General features: G+C 39.8%; 1 protein-coding gene across 1 annotated transcript in view; it reads right to left on the bottom strand.

Moving 5' to 3' along the window:
- jak2b (Janus kinase 2b) overlaps positions 1-5,831 on the bottom strand; it is a 41,210-nt gene extending 35,379 nt beyond the window's left edge. Inside the window, exon 1 of the mRNA XM_082168855.1 lies at positions 5,080-5,831. The gene's annotated coding sequence lies outside the window, so the exon portion shown is untranslated. The remainder of the gene's footprint in view (positions 1-5,079) is intronic.
- Positions 5,832-10,674: the final 4,843 nt, after the last annotated feature.

Raw genomic sequence — 10,674 nt, 5'->3', positions numbered from 1 at the left:
GGCAAAAAGACTGCATTACGCCCGTTTCACACATACTCCGTGTGCAGTGCGTGTGCGGTGCGTTGCGGTGCAGCACGCGCTATAGTGCTTTCACATATGCTGCGTTTGCAGTGCGTAACTGATCCGCGGCTGAACCACAAACACATACTCACTATTTGTATTTCAAATCCAGAAGTAATGCAGCAACTTTTATTTAAAAAAGGTTGTGTCAGCATTGCGATTCTCTTTGTACACAAATACACTCTTTAATAGACGTATTCACGTTTACACACAATTTAAACAACGTATTATTCAATGCATTACTTCTATATAATTATATATTAAGTTGCTCAAGCAAGTGGTAAAATATAAAACGATGTACTTATATTAAAATCGCATACATTTTAAATTAAAACTTAAAATTGACAAAAACAGACGACTCCCATGCCTTTTCTTTTGCATTTCAATTTTAATACAATAAATCTTGCATGTCACAAAGAACTTGTTTTTCCACCTCCACGAATGAGACAAGTGTTGTTCATTATGTCGCCTTGAGGTAAATTGTAGTTTTCCTTGCTTTACCCCGGTCTTAAAGTAAAAAGATGACTGTGAAAAAATTAAATACATTTATGGTGAGATTACTACATTTTATTTAATTAAACGCATTTATGGTGAAATTACTACATTTTCAAGTCAATCTGTGTTCATTTTGACCACGAAACATGCGCTGTCACTTGAATTCAGCATTTGCAGCACAGCAAAAATAGACTCGGTGCGGAAACGATCGCTGCACTGCTGTATACGCACCGCAACTGGAAAGGATCAACGGCCAGCAACCGCGTGTAGTGTGAAAGCTCTAACCTGTACATAAAAAAAAAATACGCACCACATACGCACTGCAAACGGAGTATGTGTGAAAGGGCGTTGGGGGTGGAGGGGCTAGCAACTTGACATTGCGTTGATGGCATGTGTTTCCATATGTCCACAGAGCATTAGCTCCAGGGACACCCAAGGCAACTACAAAGCTGAATTCTGAGAATTAGTATAGGCTGCTTTTGGTTAGAAAGGAGACTTTTTAATGGTCATTTTGTGTTTTAATAATGATGTGCACGGTTATTTGCCTGAGTGAGAACATTTTAAAGAAGATGTTAGCATTTCCGAAATGCCAAAATTAAGTTAAGTTTTCATTTAGCTAAAAACTGAAACCGCATATAATGTTTATTTAATAATCAATTAATTAATCAAATGTATTTAAAGGGATACTTCACCGCTGGAAAGATGAATGTGTATTTAAATTGGGTCATTTATGTAGTAGAAATGTGAAATTATTTTAGAAGTTGGTGCCTTCTAGACTGAGGAAACCCAGAAAATTAATTTTTGGCTCATGAGGATGAAAGACAACAACTCCCAGAATGCACTTGCTTCGCTGCCCTGCCAAGCCACGCCTACCGGTTACAGAGGGCAGTATTGGAAAAAATGATACAACTAGGCTACTTGTTGACTCGAAACTGAAAAGACGCATCGTTTCATCGTGAGATCCCGACCCCCTATGGGCGGGTTGAAAACATGCAGAACTAGCTCCTACTACTGGCTGTAGTCTCTCGCCTCTGGCCAAAAAAGCCTCCGATGACGCAAAATGACGATTTTTGCGTCATCTGAGTTTTTTTTCCCAAACACACAATACAGAAATCAAAATGTAATAATATAATTTTGTTTCTACTCCAATTTATTGTTGAAATATAAACATTTAAACTGTGACTGTAATAAACTTGTTTAGACAGATTTATACAGAACAGATTAAATAATGAAGACAAAAGGTTAAGTAAAAATATAATGTATGTAATATAGTGCATATATTTAGCAAAATGCTCTTCTCTAGTTTAGTTAGTTTTTTTCTAACTAAAGCTAACTAGCAAGTTCATGGACATTGAATGGCTTTCCTGAGGTAAATATAATGTTTACAAGCTGTTTTATTGACGTCCTTCCATGGTTTATACACTGTTTGACTGATTACATGAGACATGACATTTCAGTAATGTAATAAATTCATGTTTATTTTGTGCTTTAACTAGTGGTTAAGTGAAAGTTTGTTGAATTGCGTGTTAAAATTGACAGAATGTGTATCGGTAGAAGATAGAATCGCGATTCATGTGAATCAATCCCCCCCAAATCTATCATCAACCCAGCCCTATTATTACACTGTCTGATCAACAAACTAGGGTTTGTTACCCCAATTTTGACGATAAATATTACCACAAAACTACCACTGCGATAAAACCAAACTGAATTTCGAAACGGGTATAAAGCCAAAGTTGTTCTTACTATCTTTGACTTTTGTCTTTAGAATCAAATCCATTAGCTTTTGAAATGTGTTTACTAGCAAGGTTGATGACTTCAGATTAAAAGCTTGGGTAGTGCCATTAACAATTCTAAAACTTTTTACTGAAATACCACATGAAGCACAGCATAAAATGAACTGCAATAATAGCAAAGCTGGGACTGTCATCATTGCTGCTGTTTGCTATGGCAACATAAAAATAAAAAAAAACAGGACACAAAGGCCATCAGAAGATTATGAAATTTGCTCCAAGAAAAAGAAATGCCTTGACTTGAACTAAACTGGCAGGAATGCTTTTACAATAAATGCCTACTGTTTTACAATAAGGCCATGAGCGATTGACCAGAGTCAGATGGTAAGAGTTCAGAAAGCTTTCCAGACAGACATTGACTTTAACCTGCACTGTGAATTGATTATTGGATTGTGCTATTGCACTACATGTTTCTTTATTAATAACTGACTCGTATTGTTTGCACTGTTGCAAGCGTTCAGATACCCCTCGTGCCCTATCTATATTTAGGAATTCTCTATGGGATGCATGCGCTGCAACAACTCATTCGTACTGGGAAGGTTAAAGAAAAATAAGAGGGCTTGTCGATGTCTCTTTAAATTAATCTTTCAATAACAGCCTTCAATAATGATTCAATAAACATCATCTTCCAAACAACAGCATCCATGCAAAGCCTGTATTCACAATATGACAGATTCATAAAACAGTAGGACAAAAATGTCAGACTGAAATGATGTTGGCAAAGTTTCTGATCACCCAATACCTGTCACTGATGTGTAAAATCTGGACGCTAATGTGTTGCAAAAGTTCACAATGAGTCATTTTTGCAGTATGGTTTCAAGTAAGAAATAGGAAATAACAAGTATCAAAAGTCTATTTTTGAGTTACAGTACGTTTTCAACTTCAAGCTCTAGTTTTTGAATTAAATCAATATAGAGACATCTCACATATAAACAGCCAAACACAACCTCAAAACAAGTCTAACAGACTGAAAAGCCCATGCATGCAAATTCACAAAACTGATGAAATTAGCTAAATTAACTTCAACTATAATTTTGAACAGAAGATGTAGAGAACAGAAACTCTCAGAAGGAGCAAAGGCCTTTAACAGGATGATTTTCTGCAGCACAAGACAGAAGTGAGTGAACTCGACTTCCTGCGGGGGAGATTTTTTTTTATTCAATTTTTTTTAAACATCACCTTCAAGCGTCGGGTGTTGGCTGGGCCATTTCTGCTGCCTAACCGCAACACGTGCTTTATTTCTAACATGACCATTTTGCAATGTGAAATCTATTACATGGTTAAGATGAAAGGGAAGATTTGAGCTGACAGAGGTTCATAAGAGTTCCTTTTAAAGAAACGTTGCACACACATGGGCGTTTCTTCAACTACAGGCACTTTTGTGTCACAGGGTTTGATTTTAAATATTTTATAAAAGAGTTTTATTAAAACAGACTTAAACTTCAGTCAAATTTGAACAATGAACGTCACATTAAAAACACTTTTTTTTTACCATGCCTTCCAAGACCTCTTACCTTCAAGATACAGACTTTGAATCTTGAACTATATAAAAAAAATAAAAAAAATGGAGGAAAGGATGTGGAAAGCACACTAGTGGAAAGTACATAAAAATACACATTTAAGGGTTTAGTTTATTACACTATTTTTTGTATCTGTAGATTTCTATAACAATACATATCTTTAAAGGCCGTTTTCTCAACATGAAACAGAAATCTCCACTTCAGTAACACTTACATGCACCTAACCTTACAGCTTTATTTCTATCTAAATTCTGAAGGTTTTTAGAAAGCGGTTTCTTTATATAATTTGCGTGGTATATTCTATTTTATTCCAAAAACATGGTGAATTTTGTTCTGGCTGTTGAAAGTATTTTCTGATTTGATATTTTCTGAGTGACAAGAGACCAAAAGTTTACAGTTTCCTCAAACGTTAGTGTACTTGTTTATCAAGGAGACATCTATGTTTGTAAGGAGCTTGAGAATAAATATGAAACGTGATGTCTGATGTAAACTCAGAAAAATCAAGATAAATATCATCTTAATACTTTAAAATAAGGTCCCATTAGCTAAAGTTGGTTAACTAACAAACAATTACATTTGTATTAGCCTAATCTAAGTTAACATTAGTTTAGAGAAAAAAAAAAAAAAACAGTTCATGGTTAGTTCCATAGAGTTCATGTTCATGTCAGATACAACATTTCAAGAATTTAGTAAATGTTGCAATTAACATTAACTAGTTGTGAAATGTTTTATAAGTATTTTCATTGTTAGTTCCTGTTAACAAATGCGGTTAACTAATGTTAGCAAATGAAACCGTATTAATTATATAGGCTAATTGTAATAATTATATAATTACTGAATTTTCCTGTGTCCTTCCTACCGCAAGACAAGTTAAATAAACTGAGATTTGTTTTATTTTACAAATGGCCTTAGTTGAACTAGAAGACCTGTAACTTATATGAATTACGCATGAATAGAGGTTAAACGAGTAATAGACTGCTGTACTCCGTTAATTTATCAACAATCGGAGTCGACAGATTGCCAGTGTGCCAAACTGACTGTACAGTTACATAAAAAAAAAGAATTATACATGACAGCCAGTACTGAATCCAATCTAACGTTACAACGTTAACATAACATGCTCTTATAGAGTGCAATACACAAGACAGTGTTTTAAAGCAAAAACCACATTCGCACACGAAAAACAATTACTGTAAAGAGAAATTACTTACTTGTTTGGGGTTGCTTAGCTAGCGACACTGCTAGCCAACTCGAGTGACGATCAACGCACTTGAAACTTCCCAATATCAGAGCGAAACAGTCATTCAATCCATGCTGCTTCTTTTACTCCAAATATTTTTGTCGCTCAGTGTCACTTACGATCATCCCGTTAGTTGTCGTAACATTTGACTTATTGTAGCACAGCTCGCTAAGGGGTCAAGTTTAGACGGCTAGCCTCGCGTTAGCATGTGCTGTTGCTTCCCATATTTACAAAACATGACCACAGGAGCTTCGCACTTCGCATGCTGTCTCAACTCAATACGACCGCAAAGACGACGACATATGTTCTTAAATAAAGCCACCTGATGGATATGTTATGGACGCGACATGTCTTAATATCACCAGTGGTGTGACAGCTAGCGAGCATGCTAACTCACCCGAAATGATAGTCAAGACCATCAGCAGGTCATGCTTTAACAAACCACATCTAATCGTCTTTAAACGACCGCTGTTTTGTCTATCCTTTTCAAAAAGAGTGAAATGAAGACCAGTTTTAATTTCCAGGACGCAGTCTGTATGTTCCTGTGCTGTCTCAGTGTCTCATATGCAGGTGGTGCCCTGTGCGTACTGCAGTTGACACACCATTCAGAGTCTCAGCGGGAAGTATCTCAATACCAGTGTGCTGCCTACCTAGACAGCATGTTTGGACAGCATAGGTTCATTAGCTTATATTTCCCCAAAATATCCGTATGATGCCCAGGCCCAGAAATTCTTAAAGGTTTTAAAACACAACCTGTGTGTAATAGAACAGAAGAGTGATTCAGTGACCCTTTGTGTATCACCTTGGTCAGATTACAATCAATCATTAACCAGCCTATAGACCCTCCCAGCACGGATCCTTTAGATTATTCAAGCATTTTATATTTGGTCGTTTTGAAATGCATAGCCTACTTTTGGCTGAGTGACTTGGTTAAATAATAGCAAGGAAGTAAAAGTCAGGATGGTGAACTTGTCCTTCATACCGACCCTCTCCTTTTGACCTTTTAGTTTGGTTTTAAGTGAAAGCAAAGTATGTTTGCTATACACATGCTCCACTGCGTATTCAAACTAACATTTTTTCCCCTTTTCAATTTATCAAAATGTCAAACAAATCCATTTACCCAAACACCAAACAGTGTGATGAATCAACAGCAGATTTTGACTTTGATTCTTGAGCTAATAAACAAAACAAGGGGAACTTTGCACAATGTATGATACATTCCCGGTTTCATAGACAAGGCTTAAGCTTAGTCGCAGAATGCATGTTTGAGCTGTTTTAAATTAAAGCAACTTGCAATGACATATCTTAAAATATGTCACTGTCATTGTTTTGTCTCAAGATGCACACAAGTAATGTTTTTTGTTTTTGTTTTTTTGTCTAAGGCACATTTATAAAAGCTATAGTCCTAATTGAACTAAAGGCTAATCCTGGCTTAATCTAAACCCTGTTTAAACCAGGCCTATCATTTCTCCAAAGTTGTTAGATATGATCAGTGAAATGATAATGCAGAGCCTAAGCAGAGGCACAAAAGCAACATGCTTTAACAATTCAGTTAGGATTTATTAGAAATATGATCATTATTAGTTTATTTATTTAGTTAGTCACTTGATTACACACATTGACCACACTTGAAAATGTTAGAATATTATTGCATTAAATACAGTTTCAAACTGAGGACAAGATAGATAGCATAAACACTTGCAATTACATGCAAAATATTCCACTAAAAGCAGATAAAGTCTGAAATCGCATACTCTCTTGAGTAGGTACTTGTTTTGAATAAGCAATTACTTCACAACTGCTAAAAAAAGAACGTTCTACATAGTATGAATGTGTGTAGTATGAATGTAATCCGGACGTACTTCACTATGTTGGTCAAATTTCAAGTTCAGTTTATTTCTAGAGCACATTTAAAAATAATTGTAGATCACAGTGATGTACATAAAGGGTCATAAAACAAACAACAATAATAGGGTACTGTAGCCTACATATTGTACATTACAGGTCAGAAAAACAAACAACAAAGACAAAGAGAGGAAAAAAAAACAGCTCTTAGACTGAATTAAAAAAAATTTATGGGCAGTTACTGCAAAGGCACGATCTCCCCTGTGCTTCAGTCTTACTCTAGGGACGACCAGCAGCATATGGTCATCAGACCTCAGAGACCTTGATGGGACGTGCAGTTGTATAAGGTCAGAAAGGTAAGTTGGGGCAAATCCTTAAAATCAATCCTAAAAAAAGACCAGAAGCCAATATATATGTTCCTGTTTACGCGTTCGTGTTAAAAGTCGAGCTGCTGTTTTCTGCACTAACTGCAAGCGTGAGCGAGAGGCCAGGTTTACATCAACATAAAGCGCATTACAATAGTCTAAACGAGAAGAAATAAAAACATGTATAAGCCTTTCAAAGTCATTAAATTACAAAAAAGGCTTGTTGTCTTTGTCATGTGACCTACCAACGCCAAATACGTCGCGTCACCTCCATTTAAAAAGTCAAAAGGCATAATTTCTTTTGGTTTCATTTTTTGTTATTTATTCTTTTGCCTTCAGAGCTGCATTAATTATTTGAGGTTTAAATTCAACAAGGTCCTGGAAACATTCCTCAGAGATTTTGGTCCATATTGACATGATAGCCTCACACAGTTGCTGCAGATTTGTCGGCTGCACATCCATGATGCAAATCTCCAATTCGACCACATCCTAAAGTTGCCCTATTGGATTGAGATCTGGTGACTGTGGAGGCCATTTGAGTATAGTGAGCTCATTGTCATGTTCAAGAAACCCATTTGAGATGATTTGAGCTTTGTGACATGGCGTGTTATCCTGCTGGAAGTAGCCATCAAAAGATGGGTACATTGTGGTCATAAAGGGGTGGACATGGTCAGCAACAATACTCAGGCTGTGGTGTTTAAAAGATGCTCAGTTGGTACTAAACATTCCCCACACCATTAGACCACCAGCCACCTGAGCTATTGAGAGGCAGGATGGATTCATCCTTTCATGTTGTTTATGCCACATTCTGACCCTACCATCTAAATGTCACAGCAGAAATCGAGGCTCATCAGACCAGTTAACATTTTTCCAATCTTCTATTGTACAGTTTTGGTGAGTCTGTGCAAATTGTATCCTCAGCTTCCTGTTCTTAGCTGACAGAATTGGCACCCGGTGTGTTCTTCTGCTGCTGTATCACATCTTCTTCAAGGTTCGATGTGTTGTGCTTTCAGAGATGCTCTTCTGCAGACCTCGGTTGTAATGTGTGGTTATTTGAGTTACAGTTGCCTTTCTATCTGCTTGAACCAACCTGGCCATTCTCTTCTGACCTCTGGCATCAACAAAGCTTTTTACTCACAGAACTGCCACTCACTGGATATTTTCTCTGTTTTGGACCATTCTCTGTATAGAGATGGTTGTTTGTGAAAACCCCAGTAGATCAGCAGTTTGTGAAATAAACAAGACAACGACAGGCCCAAACAACTACCTACTTCCACCTACTCCCCCCATGCCCGAATTTAACAGAGAAATAGAAGTATAGGAATAAATGAATGTTTACCTGTTGCTCCTAACAGATGGAAATATTAACCAAGATCCTGAGGGTAAAAACTGAAACTCAGAATAGAGAGGATGGCAACTAAACATTAAGATGGATTGGGCTTTTCTAACTGCCTGGCAATTAAACAGGATGGTATGTGACTGCTGAATTCCTAAAATCTTACTACTAGTATTAACTAAGCAGTCTTTGCCTTCACACTAAGTGTCACAGTGGTGTTTGGGTTCATTTGTATTCATTTGGACTTGTCTGCTTGTATTCACGTCACCTTCACTGTCATTATCAGTTCAGCTGTATCACCTGTGTTTAGTCGATCATTGTAATCTGTATCACCTGTGTTCCGTTAATCAGTGTCATTTGTGTTTTTAAGTTCTGTCTGTTCAGTCAGTCTTGGTCCGATCTCCATTTGTATTTAGTATGTATTGCTGCCTGTTCTGCATATTACTCCCATTAAACCTTTGTGTTGGAAAAGATACCGTCATCTTCTTCTGTCTTCCTGCAACCACCCGTCACAGAAGATTGGACCTAAAGATTGGAAGAGGAGAACATGGCCGTTCTCCACACCCTTATAAATCCTGCAAATTGACTGGTGACCTGTTTCCAGGACGGGTGCCAGATCGAAGAATATGTCAAAGTTCCTGGAGATTTCTCATGAGGTATACTGGGCAGATGATGTCCTAAAGACTGTGTTCTGGTACGGGCTGGGCGACCATCTGCACCAGCAAGCTCCAGCGGCTGTGATCTTTTGGGCACTTTTGCCCAATACCTGGATCATGTGGTGTGGTTGAGTGGCTCAACCTTAACCGTGGGTGAGGCTGACGATGACATCGGCGCTCAACCACAAACACCTGTCAGCTTCGTCGCCACATCGACTGGATCCGTTCCTGTGCCTTCCTCGTCAGTTCCAGTCTGTTATTCAGAGCCTGCTCCACTCCGTTCTTCAGAGTCCGCTCCACTACGCTCTCTGGAGTCCGCTCCAGGACTTTCCACTGAGCTCAGTTCGGAGCCCGCTCACCACACAGAGCCTAGTTCGGAGCCTGAGCATCTTCATGTCATGCCTGCCGAGCCTGAGCTTCCTCACGTCATGCCTGCTGTGCATGTGTCTTCAGACAAGATGGCTGCCACCATTCCTGAGCTTAGTCCCAAGATGACACCGCCATTCCTGAGCCTTGTCCCTTCATGACCGCCGCCATTCCAGAGTCTCGTCCTGTCATCGCCGCCATTCCAGAGCCTCGTCCCAAGATGGCCGCCTCGCTGCCCGAGCCCCCAGAGGAGATGGTCGTCGCTACACCTGAGTCTGTTCCTGAATTCCCACCCAACCTCCCTCTCCCGCCTCTCATCCAGCTGTCATCCTCATCTCCTCTGCCTCCTGTCAGCCCCGTCACTCACCCTCAAGACACCAGTGGAATGGTGGGCTCGCTGAGGGTCTTCCAGTCCTCAGCACCATCATGGACAGTGGATGCCGTGGATCCTACTCCAACCACCACATCCAGGATTCCCCATCAGTCCACTGGCTCACCCTTGGCTTCTACCTCCTTCATCTCCGCCGTGGCCCACCAGTTCCGCCAGGCTCCCTCGTCCCCCCAGATCCGCCTAGGTCGCTCGTTGACCTACCCTCACCTCTGGACTGCATTCCTCGGTCCCCGTCTACACCTCAGTCGCCCGAGCCAGCGGCTTCCCCGTGTCCCTCTGCTCCACCATGGCCCGGTGAACTTCCATCTCCTCCCTGTCATCCTCCCCCATTGGTTCCATCTCTGTCCGTCATCGCCCTAAAACCTCCTGCCCTTCAGCCTCCATGGCTCCTCCGTCCATCAGCTCCACCATGGATCATCCTTCCCTCTGGACCTATCACCCCTCTCCCAAGCCCTTCTCCTGATATTCTGCCTGCCTTCTCCAGCCCTTCGGCCACTCCTGTTGCCAGCCCTCAGCCTGTTCCTCTTCCCAAACCCCTACCTTCACCTCCCTTGTTATGGTGCGAGGACGCGCCTTGCGGGGAGGGGCGTTCTGACACAGTGGTGTT

This window comes from Leuciscus leuciscus (genome assembly GCF_965113295.1).
Source record: "Leuciscus leuciscus genome assembly, chromosome: 5".
In the NCBI taxonomy this organism is placed as follows: domain Eukaryota; kingdom Metazoa; phylum Chordata; class Actinopteri; order Cypriniformes; family Leuciscidae; genus Leuciscus; species Leuciscus leuciscus.
Note: the sequence above shows the minus strand (reverse complement) of the source record. Positions and strands in the feature narration are given on the sequence as shown.